Raw genomic sequence first — 14,044 nt, 5'->3', positions numbered from 1 at the left:
CTAACTAATTTTCCTGTGTTTTGATTGAATACTACTAAAGCACCAAATAAATGTACAGTCTACAACAGGTAACGCATTACTTCTTTTCCTACTGTATACATTAATGGAGATCGATGGTGTATATACATCTGTTATTCTCAAACTCATTATAATTAAAAAAAATCTCCAAATTCCCAATATGCAAATCTTGGCTTTACGCACTAAATTACTGTATACATTAATGGAGATCATGGGCTTATATACATCTGCTCTTGGATTTATTTACTAAAATTGTGTACATTAATGGAGATCATGGGCATATATAGATCTGCTATTCTCAAATTCATTATAATTAAATCTTCAAATCTTTAAATCTGCATATCTTCAACAAATGTGAATGCCTTAAATTACACACATTAAACTTATACTTCTAGACTTAAAATTAAAAGTGTTAAACACTCAGAGTTGACTGACATTTTCTAGACTCAATATGTTGTTTAAGGTGTGTGGTCAAACTAAGAATCACTTCTAGGCTTAAAAGTGTTAAACACTGATTAACATTCTCGAGGCTTAATATATTGCTTAGTGTGTGTGGTTTAAGGCTGGCCCAACAAATGTATCTGGTAGCATTTACTAATTGATGGCTCTATGTACCAACCAATCTAGTTTCAATTAAAATTGAAATTATAGTTCATTATTAAAGCGTCCTTATTTAATTAGTGAGAGGGATGGTATGTTTTTTGATAATGGCATCTACCAAGATTCTATTAGAGAAAGTATGAGACAAACAAAGAATAAGGCTAGGAACGTGCTATGGACGATTTTGGTGAAATGGATACCCCCAATAGTTGAGACTCAGTCAAAGAAATATCAGCATAACCTCATGTTCCTTGTATCAAATGAAAAACTTGTGCATGATATAAAATCCTCCATCTACAATATATATATACATACATATGGTTTGACTCTCAATTACCAAGATTCAAATAGGATATAAAGATAAGGTCAAGGTCATTATATGGACGACTTCGGTGAAAACGGTACCCCCAATTCTCACTCTCCAATCAAAAAAATATCAGCATTTACTCGTGCTCTTTGTAACAGATAATGAACTTGTGAATGGTATAAAATCATCAATCAAAAACAAAATCACAACTTACTTATTATTAAAAGTCTTACAATATGAGCTAAGTCAAACATATATCTATTAATCTGTAATGCTAAATTTAATGAAGCAATAGATATATCATGATCAATGTCTAATTGATGGCTTTATGTACCAACCAATTTAATAATTCTCATTACTTATAATTTAGCTTCAATCAAAATTGATTTTATAGTTCACTACCAAAGTGTTATTTAATTGGTGAGAGTGATGGTATGTTTCTTGATATTGTGATCTATCAAGATTCAAACTTCACGAGGTATGATATAAAGAATAAGGTTGGGATTGTGCTATGGACTACTTTGGTGAAATGAATAAGACCAGAATCATATTATGGAAGATTTTGATGAAATGGATACCCTCAATCCTTGATCCTTGATTGAAAAAATATTCGCATACGAACTCGTAGATGGCATAAACTCATGCTCCTTGTATCAGATAGATAACAGACTTGTGGATCACATATAATTCTCCATCCAAAACAAAATCTCAGTCACTAATTATTAAAAGTCTTACAGCATGAATTAAGTCAAGTAGACATTCATTAATCTGTAACACTAAATTGAATGAAGTGATAATACATCATGATCATAAGAATCGGGTTTCCAACTAAACAGTAAATTGATTACAAAGTACCAAGCATTCACACTGAACATGTTAAGTGGCTTTAAGACTGCAAACAACACACAGTCATGAACAATGAGATTTTCTGGGGTCAGTCATTATTCATGAAGTCCGTGACATTGATCGGTGGAGGAATGGAGCTTGTGAACAGTACAACAGAGGGAGGGGAGGGGACCCGTCGTTTAGCTTTAAAGAGTGGAACAACTGTAGACTTAACCTAATTCAATTTACTTTGAAAGGTGACAGTTCAAGTATAGTACTTTTTTGTCCCACCTCAGCTTTCACGAGCGATGCATATGGGATTCCATATATCTTTTCTAAATACATAGGAAAGTGTGAGGAAGTTGCCTGTTACAGACAACTTTGAAAAAGCAATAGAAATTGATGCTTGTGAGTGATAGATTTTTTTGTTTTGTGATGGGCATGAGGAAGGTGAGGAGGAAGCTTCCTTTGCCCTTTTCCAATCGCCAACTACTGACATTTTTTGCAGTACGGTTGAGTTAACGTTTGATATTGAAATGAAAAAGGTATGGGAAATTACGGGAAGAAGAAACCTAATTAGAACTCCCACGATAAATTTGAGTCACAGGAAAGCCAATGTGAATCACGTTGGCCAACGTCCTTTAAAATCTCTCTCTATATTAATTTTCAAATTATTATTTTTGTTAAAAGTGGAGGGGATTTATAGAGACTACCATTTATGAAAAGCAAGGAAATTAGAAATCAATAAATATAAAGAGAATATAATTTTTATTTGAATTCTTACAATAAACCCAAGTCACATGGAAGCCAACGTGAATCATGTTGGCCAATGTCTTTTGAGATATCTCTCTTTATATATTAATTTTCAAATTATTATTTTTGTTAAAAGTAGAGGGGGTCTATAGAGATTACCATACATGAAAAGCAAGGAAGTTAGAAATTGAATATAAAGAGGACATGATCTTTATTAAAACTTCGACAATTAATTCGAGCCATAGAGAAGTTGAGAATCACATTTGACAAGTCTTTTCGATCTTACCATCCATCCATCCTTACATACATACACACATACATATATTTTCAGATTATTATTATTAAAGTGGAGGGCGATCTCTAGAGACCTCTATACTTGAAAAGCAAAGTAATTAGAAATGAGAAATTAATATAAAGAGGATATGATAAGCAATAAAGAAATAAATCTTAAATAATTCATGTAAAGGGACAACATTTAGTAAAACAAAACATTAATCAATTATAAATTATCTTAAAAAGTATACATTATCTTGAATGCCTTTAGATAAATCAATGCACTAATCAATTATACATTATCTTCAATGTCTTTTAGCAAATCAAAGTAGTAACCAATTATACATTATCTTGAATGACATTCTTTAAACATAAATTGGTTCCATGATCAACAACTATTGAATGCTGAGTAGATCTCATCTCACTTTAATAGTCTTAATATTTTGATTTAATCATAGTGGTCTAAAAGGGAATATTATCCTGAACTCTATGAATATTTGAGAGGTATATAAATTATGACAATTTTATGTTTTTGTATTTTTTTGGAGTTATTATATAATATTTTAGTCCTTCAATATTGAACTATTATTTGTTGATTTGATTAAGGTATGATGGGTTTTTGACAGGGCCCAAATCTTGGTGTACAAATTAAAAGGGTTACCAAAGAGGCAACTAGGATCAGAGCAGAATTAACAAATGATCTAACCAACAACTTACTATCATGACAACAATACTACAAGCACAACCCAATAATCAACAACAACCAAACAAAGAGGAACGACCCCTGAGACAATAAGCCACCCCCAACAAATTAATTAAAACTTGAGTTGGAACCCAACTTCACCCCCAAAGGTATCACTTGAGAAGGAGAAAACTTCAAAGAATGAATTTTCTTCCTATGTTGCACAACAATCCAGGAAGCACTATCATCATGAATTGAAATCTTAGGGGTAGGAGAAGAGGAATCTTCATATTGAACTAAAGGGACTCCACCCATATGAGAAATAGGTAAAGAGGGAGAGAATTATTTCACCTAAGACCAAGTACCATGAAAAAAAAAGTTAGGGGAGACGACACAAACCATGGTGAGTCTCTAGGATAACATAAGAGAATGTAGCCTCTTGGGAATAAGGACTAGCTGAAGGAGAAGGAGACACTATATTGGCAAAATCATTTGAACCATCTTCCAAGTCACCAAGGAACACTATGAGATGATTTGGGAGAGCATTCTTCTGCCAGGTTGAGGAAGACCTTAAATGAGAGCTATGTCAACATGTAGAAGCCGAATGTCTAGTAGTGAAATAGTGCCTACAATGAAAAGGAATACCCTCATAATCAATCATCTGAGTCTAGGGGTGCTCATTTACCTGAAGATCAATCTCACCAGGTAAAGCCTTTGCCAGATCAATATCCATAAGAATACATGCAAATGAAGTATGAGATAAATTAATAGTATATGAGTCCACCTTTAGGGAATGACCTAGAGTGAACCCACAATAGTGGGTTACACTTTTAGGGATGAACAAATTTTGTTATTTCGCCAAAACATAATTTTAAGGCCTTTAAACGAACCCAAAAAACATGTTCATTTGAAGGTTTCTTTTTTATACCTTTGAACAAAAATATATGTTCATTCAAAGGTCATGTTAGCTAAATTTTTTTAATATTAAATTGGGTTCACTTGAACATCGCCTTTGAGTGAACCCCTTTGTTTAGGGTTTTTATTTAAAGAAAATTGATTGCAAAAAATGATAGTTACATTGTCATTTTTGACAACAAAGGAAAGATCAACAAACCCAACGAAGGAGGTGAAACAAAATTTCAAATCCTACACCACCCTTCTCACTCATGTCTAGAATGTCATTGACAAGGTTGGACTATTGAATTCAAGCTTGTTTATTGTTGTGAAAGTTTCCAAATTTGGGTTTTCATTCAGAGTAATGAAGAGTAATAGCATTTTGATTGAAGTAATTAATGATACATTATCTTAAATACCTTTTAATAAATCAAAGCATGAATTAATTATACATTATATCTTAAATGTCTTTTAGAAAATCAAAGTAGTAATCAATTATACATATCTTAAATGAATTTCTTTAAACATTAATTGACTCCATGATCAACAATTATTGAATGCTAAGTAGATCCCATCTCACTTTAATAGTCTTAATATTTTGATTTAATCATAGTGGTCTAAAAGGGAATATTATCTTCAATATTTTTTTGGAGTTATTATTTAATATTTTAGTCCTTCAATATTGAACTATTATTTGTTGTTTTTGATTAATATAAGATGGGCTTTGATAGGGCCCAAACCTTGGTACAAAACAAAAGGGTTACCAAAGGGGTAACTAGGACCAGAGCATAACTAACAAAGGATCTAACCAACAATTTACTATCATGACAAAAATACTATAAGAACAACCCAATAACCACCAACAAACAAACAAAGAGGAACAACCCTAGAAACAATCCCCGATAAATCAATTAAAATTTGAGTTAGAACCTGATGGGGAGATTCCTAATTTACCATCAACTGGAGTTCTTTGGTGGTATATAAACCTAGTCTCTCTTAGGGCCCGTAGTCTCCTCCTATGTACTCCCCTACCATTAGTTTGCTTGTTTCACCTTCCTTAAGCTCACAAGGTAAGCTTGCTCACTATATCCTTGTAGGGGTGTAGGACACAAAACATTTGTTCTCTCATTGCAAAACCACCCATCTTGTTTGGTTTAGCAAACTTTCTCCTTTCGGTTTCAAAATGTCTAGGTTTCAGGGCTTATAGCCTTCTGGATCTTCTTCCAGTTCTCAATAGATCCTTCCCCGACAAGTTATCTCCTTCAAGCTATTGACACCTAGCCGGACTATCACCAAGCTCGCCTAGGGGCTAGTTTGCAAGAATACCTAATGCCATCTCCTGGTCTCTTTCAAGTGAAAACCTACTATACATGGTTGGTTCTGCTTGACAACCTCCAATGGTCGTGTGGAGTTTCAAGTTAGAGTCATATTATTGTTACAAATAAAGAACAAAAACTAAAATGGAAAACCTTATTTATAGATTACGAGTTTATTCACAGATTCAAACTAGTAACTCATAGAACAGAGAAATGAAGCATTTACATTAACTACATAAGTGAACTTAAAGATTCTAAAACATTATTTGCAATTCACGAATAGAAATTAGACTCTGAATTGGAAACCAGAAAATAGACTTCTCTTTTGCTATTCAGAAAAACAAATTTGTTCTCCTAGGCAATCAACCTCTTACAGATACCCGTTGGGTCTTTTTATATATTCCATCCCTTGTTGTGAATTCCTCCTATTGGATGAGATTAATCTCGTTACCGATGATTTCTAGTGGCAACTATTTTTCAGGTTCCATCGGGTCATTGGGGTAGCATCCAAACAAGGTTACCGATGACCGATGACAACCTCCCACACTTCACACTTCCTATCAGGTCATCGATGTAATCCCAAAATGGGGCTACTGATGACCGATGACAACACACACCGCTTTGCGCTTTCCATTGGGTCATCGGGGAGACTTCAAAACCTGACTTCCGATGGCCGATGACAACTTAGCAAGTGATGTGGTCTCATTGGGTCATCGGTGTAGTGTGAAACGCCTCTTACCGATCTCCGATAACACCACCCATCAAGCACGCTCCAAGCCAATGCTTTCTCATCGAGTCGTCGAGGTAACTTGAAACTGCTCCTTTTGATACCCAATGGCTCACCAATGAACAAACTATCAGAATAGGTTTCCATTGTTGGTATAGCTGCTCTTGAGTTATCCTGATGCTAGACAAATGAGGGCTTGCAAGGAATTTTGCTATGAGATGCCATTTTAGGCTTACAAAGGCATATTTGCCAAACTGAGAAAATACACAAGTGGACCTAATGAGGATCATTCACACCAAAATTGTTGAAAATTTTGAAAATGCAACCAAAACTAGGTGCTCCTGCACCAGAACCCAACTTCACTCCCAAAGGTATCACTGGAGAAGGAGAGACCTTCAAAGAATGTCTTTTCTTCCTATGTTGCAAAATAGTCTAGGGGGCACTATCATCATGAATTTAAATCTCAGGGGTAGGGGAAGAGGCACTTCAAATTGAACTAAAGAGACTCCACCCATATTTGAACCAAACAAAGAGGGAGATACTTATTTCACCCGAGACTGAGTATCATGAACAACATAAGTTAGGGGAGAACCACAAAAACCATGGGTAGTCTTTGGGACAATGTAAGAGGATGTAGCTTTCTAGGTATTAGGACTAGATAAAGTAGGAGGAGGCACCATATTGGAAAAATTATTTGAACCATCATTTGAGTCATCGAGGAACACCATGAGATTCATTGGGAGAGAATTCTTCCACTAGGTTGAGGAAGATCTTAAATGACAAGTATGGGGACAAGTAGAATTCAAATGCCTAGTAGCAAAATAGTTCCTATAGTGTAAATGAATACCCTCACAATTTCTCATCTAAGACCAAGGGTGCTCATTCACTTGAAGAACAATCTCATAATGTAAATCATTTGCCAGATCAATATCCATAAGAATACAGGAAAATGAACTATGAGAGAAATTAATAATATCTGAGTTCACCTTTAGGAAATGGGCCAAACCATCTCCAATGACCTCATAAGAAAATTTATACTAGAAGCGTAGGGGAAGATAAGGTACTCTTACCTAGATAGGCAAAACATCAATAGAATCCCCTAAAGAATTGAAGGAGGGCATCCAAGGATGAAGAAAGAAAGGATGAGAGCCTCATTTCCAATCCCCCATAGAAAGAACAACTTCTTAGTTCTCAGGTTAGGTAAAGAAAACAACAAAGAACTCATGAGAACAAGGGTAAAGTTTCATCTTACCCTCAACCACAAGGGTAAAAAGAGTTTCGCAAAAATGAAAATATTTATAAATAACATAATTTTTCTAAAATAAAGAGATTTTTAAACACTTCCTGACCCAAAACCACCACATGATATTGTTAGGTCCCAGAGACAACTGAGAGTGGGGGGGTGTGAATCAGTTGTCCAATAAATTCAACCAAAATTAACTTAACCAAAATTTAATGCTTAATGCCGGTAAACCAAACTTTATGCCGGTAGACAGTTTTATTAGTTAATTGCAGTACTGGTAAAGATTAATGCATGAAACAAAAAGACAATAACATCCACAACACATAACACAAATATTTGTACATGGAAACCCTGTAAGGGGAAAAACCACGGTGGGAAGCCTTACCCACAATCAAATGATACTACTGCAGATAGTATGTGTGTACAATATGGATTCTGCACATGCCGAAAGGCCAGCTGCCTAGAGCTCACTGCTCAATCGCAAAATGAGAGTCACACTGACTACAATTGGATGGTTAAATCCAATGATAATATACTGCATAAAATAACATCTTCATATGTTGGATTCAGTACTGGTTTAGTTCTGATTGCCTTCACAAAAACCTTCCTTCAACCTTCAAATAATTTCTGCGTGTATAGCTCTACTTATTTTCACATATACCTTATTACAATTCTTTTTCCAATCACATATCAATCTCACAAATGAGATCTTACATTTATACCATAACCTAAGACCAATTGAATAGGTTGGCTCACTAAAAGATATTACAATAAAATCAATTACAAATAAATCATTATGCAGTGCATGATGTCAGCTCGATGCATTTACAATAATAATAAATCATCTCCATAATGTGTCATGCTGATCTGGAATAGATATGCCTCCCGGTGTATATCTTGGACCTATTTGTCGGTAACAGCAAATATGCAAACCCGAATAAACAAATAAACAAATCACCAAAACCAAGTGATCAGATAATGTCTTCGACATAACCAAGTAGTCTCCAAGTCATTCCAAGTGCTGGTGAACAATATAATCTGCTGGTGAACCAAATATTGGTGACTGTGCATAAGTCTCTGACTTGCCGGTGAACATAACAAAGATCTCCAAGTGCTGATAAGTGTTGACAAGTGATGATAGGTGTTTTCATCAATGACAAAACCATACCAGCATATCCAAAATACCAACAATCTCCCCCTTTGGCATTGATGGAAACACAAGATGGAAAAACCATCAAAGTGCCAAAATAGAAATGTTAAAAACCAAAAACCAACAATCTCCCAAAGAGATCATTAACCAGAAATCAAGATACATAATTTCTCTCCCATAGGAATAATCTCTCCCAAAAGATATCTCTCCTCAAAATGTTTTTCAAATGTTTTTACATAATATCTCTCCCCCTTTGATATCAAATGCCAAAGCATTACAAAAACTAGTTTCAAATACAAAATACCAACTTATTATACCAACTACTCCCTTTGAGAAGTAGCTCTCCTCATCAAAGCCGGAATAAAAGATTTCTCTGTTAATTCTATCGGTTGATGACAAATATCAACTGTCTAAGTCTATACCGGTGGGGGTAGGACTCCAAGTTGCTTTCTAAGATATTCAAAAGTTTCCTTAGGCAAAGGCTTTGTAAAAATATCTGCAATCTGCTCTTTAGTATTCACATAAACCAATTTCACTTCTTTTGCTTCAACATTCTCTTTTAGAAAATTGAATTTGATAGAAACATGTTTAGTCTTAGAGTGAAATACTGGGTTCTTTGATATATCAATTGTTGTCATTTATCACAGTAAACAGATATAGGTTCCTTGCATTTTACCTTTATGTCCTTCAACATTTGTTTGATCCATAATACCTGTGTACAGTTTGTTGTTGCTGCAACATATTCTGATTCTGCTGTTGATAGACTTGTACAACTCTGTTTCTTGATCAGCCATGAAATTAGTTTGCTACCAAGAAAAAATGCTCCGTCGGTGGTGCTTTTTCTATCATCCACATCTCCTGCCCAATTAACATGTGTGTATGCACATAGGTCAAAATTTTCATCTCTAAGATACCATAAACCAAGATTTGTAGTGCCTTGTAGGTACCGGAAAATCCTTTTCACTGTTGATTCATGATTTTCTTTAGGATTACTCTGAAATCTTGAAACAATACATACTGCATTCATAATATCAGGTCTTGTTTGTGTCAAATATGGTAAACCTCCTATCATAGACTTGTATCTAGTCGGATTAACAAGTGTTGATTCATCCTTCAAAGATAATTTATCAGTTGTAGTCATAGGTGTGCTTACCGGTTTATAGTTTTCCATGCCAAATTTCTTTAGTAATTCCTTCAAGTACTTAGATTGACATAGGAATATACCTTTATCAGTCTGTGAAATCTGCAATCTTAAAAAGAATTCTATCTCTCCAATCACAGACATTTCAAAATCTTGCTGCATTTTGTTAGAAAAGTCTTTACGCAATCCATCTTCTCCTCCAAAGATTATATCGTCAACAAAAACTTCAATAACCAAGATGTCATCATTAGTCACTTTGTAGTATAGATTGTTGTCAACATTACCTTTAGTGTATCCAAGCTTTAAAAGATATTTGTCCAATCTAGCATACCAAGCTCTAGGAGCTTGTTTTAGACCATATAAAGCTTTCCTTAACCTGCAAACCATGTCTTTGTTAGTTGTCAAAGAAAATCCATCAAGTTGTTCAATATAAACTTCTTCTTCAAGATATCCATTCATAAATGCATATTTAACATCCATTTGATATACTTTATAGTTCTTGTGTGCTGTAAAAGCCAATAAAAGTCCGACTGCCTCAATTCTAGCTACCAGTGCAAAGGTTTCAATGTAATCAATTCCTTCTTTCTGTGAATATCCCTTACATACTAATCTTGCTTCGTTTCTGATTACCTTACCATCTTCATTAAGTTTATTTCTGAAAACCCATTTAGTTCCAATTACATTTTTGTCTCTAGGCCGAGGAACTAATGACCAAGTGTTATTCTTTTCAATTTGTTCCAATTCATCTTCCATAGCTTTAATCCAATATTTATCTTCATGTGTGGGGGGAAAGCGAGACTAGGCTAACATGCCCTAATCCCACTTTCAATCACACACTTGTGGAATACGAAAGAGCCTAGAGGTATCACACAATTGGCTACTTCTTTTTGTGGAAGAGAGAGCCACGGGCTACCTATTAGGATTTCTATTCCTTTGTTGTAATTGAAAGATAAAATGATGCAAGTTCAATTCCTAACCCCAAAGTGCAAGTATGAACTAATAACAGGATTGCAGAATTGAGATTAAACAATGGAAAGCTGTAAACACAAGGACAAGATAAGAATGCAGATGCATACCCAGAGTTAAAATCTGAGTGAAAATGTTCGGGATGGGGGTGCAGGCGCCACTGTCCTGATTCTACTCCTGAAACTATTGTTTTGCAACCTGAAAAGTTGTCGGAAAATGCTGAAACTTGCTGTCTAACAGAAGGACCAGGGCACCCAGTGCCCTTATCCTAGCAAGAACAGGGCACCCCACGCCCCTGTCCTGGTCTTTTGCCCTGAAATTTGGTGTGTAGCTCAGTTTCTGTCTGCTTCTGCCGGATCTGCAACTTGCAGCATCGTCTGAATCCCGAAATCTGCACTTATATCTAAAAAGGTATGGTGGGCGGCTATATAGGGTTTTGCCTTAGTCAAACCTTTGCTTTGGTGATTTCCACCTCCACGAATAGCCAAGTTGTATTGTAAAAGTAGTGTGTGTGCAGACCTTGTGTGTGTGCAAGATCCTAAAATGCAAGTAAGCAAACTAGAGCAACCTAGAAAGTAAACCCTAATTGCTTGTAAATGATAACGTAAATGCTCCAAATCAAGATGCAAAGTGATCTAAAGCATGAATACAAATGATATAATGAGGCTTATGCAAAGACATGAAAACAACATGAAATCATACCCAACCCCAAGGGAGGGGTACAAGCCAATCTTCAGTCGGTGATCCCTTATTGCTCTTCAATGTCTTCAAAGCCCTAAGTGGATGAATGAAATTGATGAATGCTTGATGGATGGATGTTGAATGTTGTTGAAGTCTTCAAAGATATGCTCTTTCGCTGCATAGAAGGTCCTTGAAACCAAAAATTCAGATCCTTTCAAATGAAGAAAGAGAGCTCTTATATATGAAACCCTAGGTCTTAATTTCAACTTTTGGCCGACCTAGAGATTGAATCTCCTGCCAATTTCTTGGGGTTAAGCTTTATTTTATGATTGGATCGCGCTCCTAAAATTTCAGGAAAAATGTCCGGGACCGTGTGCACTCTGGGCGCCATCGTCCCGACAACTTTTCACCAATTTTTCAGGGCCATCGGATTTGATGATTTTAGAGAGAATCCCAAAGTTACAGGTGATTTCGAGATGTTTTGACCCCCAAAATCAAGCCCCCAAGTTCAAAATAGGACCTAATTAGGGTTTTTGATTAAATGATGTATTGGAGGAATAAAATGAAAGGGGCACACTTTAATGAAAAGGGCCCAACTTTATGATATGGGAGATGATAAAATAGGACCTTAGACCTAATTAATTTAATTAATTAAGTGCTAAAGGGGAAATGCAATGCAAAATGCAAAATGCGCCAAGGCGGGTGCTAAACTAGGTGTGAAATTGTACCACCCTAGCAAGTGCGTACAATTTACGACGCTACATTTAGCCCCCACTTTAGCGGTCATATGAACACTACGTGCATATGCAAGCTAAAGTACAGGAAAGTAAACATTATTTGAAAAAGGATATATCCATAAGTTGTCAGACAAAGCCCCCAGCGGTATCTGCAGTACACAGTTAGGAACTGCACCCTACAAAACACACGTTAGATCACAAAATCACCTAATGCGTACTAAGGAAGGTGATGAAAATTCAAGGGTAGCTATATGCCCCCCCCTGTTTCGGCTTGCTAATTTTAGTGAGTTGAAACAGGGTATCATGTTTACCACTTCGAATTGTTAAAGAATATTGATGACAAATGCTCACAAGAAGATTTGATATGAGATCAAAAACTAATGGAGAATCATTTGGTAAGAAAGAAGACTAAATCTCAATTCCAACACAACAAAGAGTGTGAGGATTTGAGAGTTCTCTAACACAAGATGAAGGATGTAAATGGAAACAAAATGCAAAGAGAAGAAAAGAAAGGAAAAAAAGCATGAATACACACATTGGTGATCCATGAGAAGAATAGTGAGAGAGAAAACATGGACTTCTCGCCCCTAGATCTTGTCTAGGTGATCCATGGGAAAAAGGACATGGAAAACTAGCCCCTAGAGTCTGTCTAGGTGATCCATGTAAGGGAGGAGAGTGAGAAAGTCTAGCCTTATGCCGCTAGTTCCACTCCACCTCGTGCATGTGTGTGTAAGTGAGGTTAGAAGCACCTCATAGGAGTCTATGCCCGAGTATGCTACAACCTGTATATGTATAGTACAAAAGCGTGACATCTCGCTCTAAGAGTCTGTGCTTTGGTTCCGAGAATAATCACCTTGCATAAGAGAAAAATGGAGACATCTCGCTCTAAGAGTCTATGCTCTGGTTCCGAGAATGACCCATTGCTCAAAAAGTGTAATGTTTATGTCATAAGCAAAGTAGAATAAGGATACCTACCTTCATCACAAAAGAAGATACCCCAAAAATGCAACAATGTCATAGATCCAAGCAAGAGAGTTTTGCACTCTTTAAGCAAGGATAAGATAGTTGAAAAGGGATATCTTGTAGTATGTGTAAAGGAGATCCTTAGAGGAGAAGAGATCTCTGTACAAAAGACACCTATCCCCGAGAGGAATTGTCTTAGACAAATATAACATCTTCTAGAATAAGACAAAGAAGAGAATAAGAATGCAATACTTCCTTCTTTTGCGAGGTGAAAGTGATTCTTAATGAAGGATGACGCTCTTTTTAACCCAATTGGGAGAGTGAATTCATTATGGATGTATTTTGCCAAGTGCAAAAGAGGTTGTAGTCAAGGACTTACACCTCTTGTAAGAGAGAATCCTTGAACAAACGACAACAAATGCATACAAGGAATAACATCAAGTAATAAAGTTCACACCATCCACGAAATAGGAAAAAGTGGATCCTTAGATAAAAATAAGAAAAGATCATTGCCTCCCAAGGATAAGGTCAATGAGAAGGACTTACACAATCTTCCAGGGAGAGATTTAGACATAAACAAAATGTACTACATACTCACATGGCTTCATGCAAGCAAGACATTAGTGTATGTAAAATGCTCCTCACAAGAAGTGGGTAGGATAAGAAAGAGAATACACATCTTCTCCCATATCTAGGAAAAGAGAACTCTAAAGCAAAGATGATCAGTATTTCCACACTATTACCCCATAGGAACAAGAGATAACATAG

This window comes from Cryptomeria japonica, chromosome 8 (genome assembly GCF_030272615.1).
Source record: "Cryptomeria japonica chromosome 8, Sugi_1.0, whole genome shotgun sequence".
Taxonomy (NCBI): domain Eukaryota; kingdom Viridiplantae; phylum Streptophyta; class Pinopsida; order Cupressales; family Cupressaceae; genus Cryptomeria; species Cryptomeria japonica.
Note: the sequence above shows the minus strand (reverse complement) of the source record.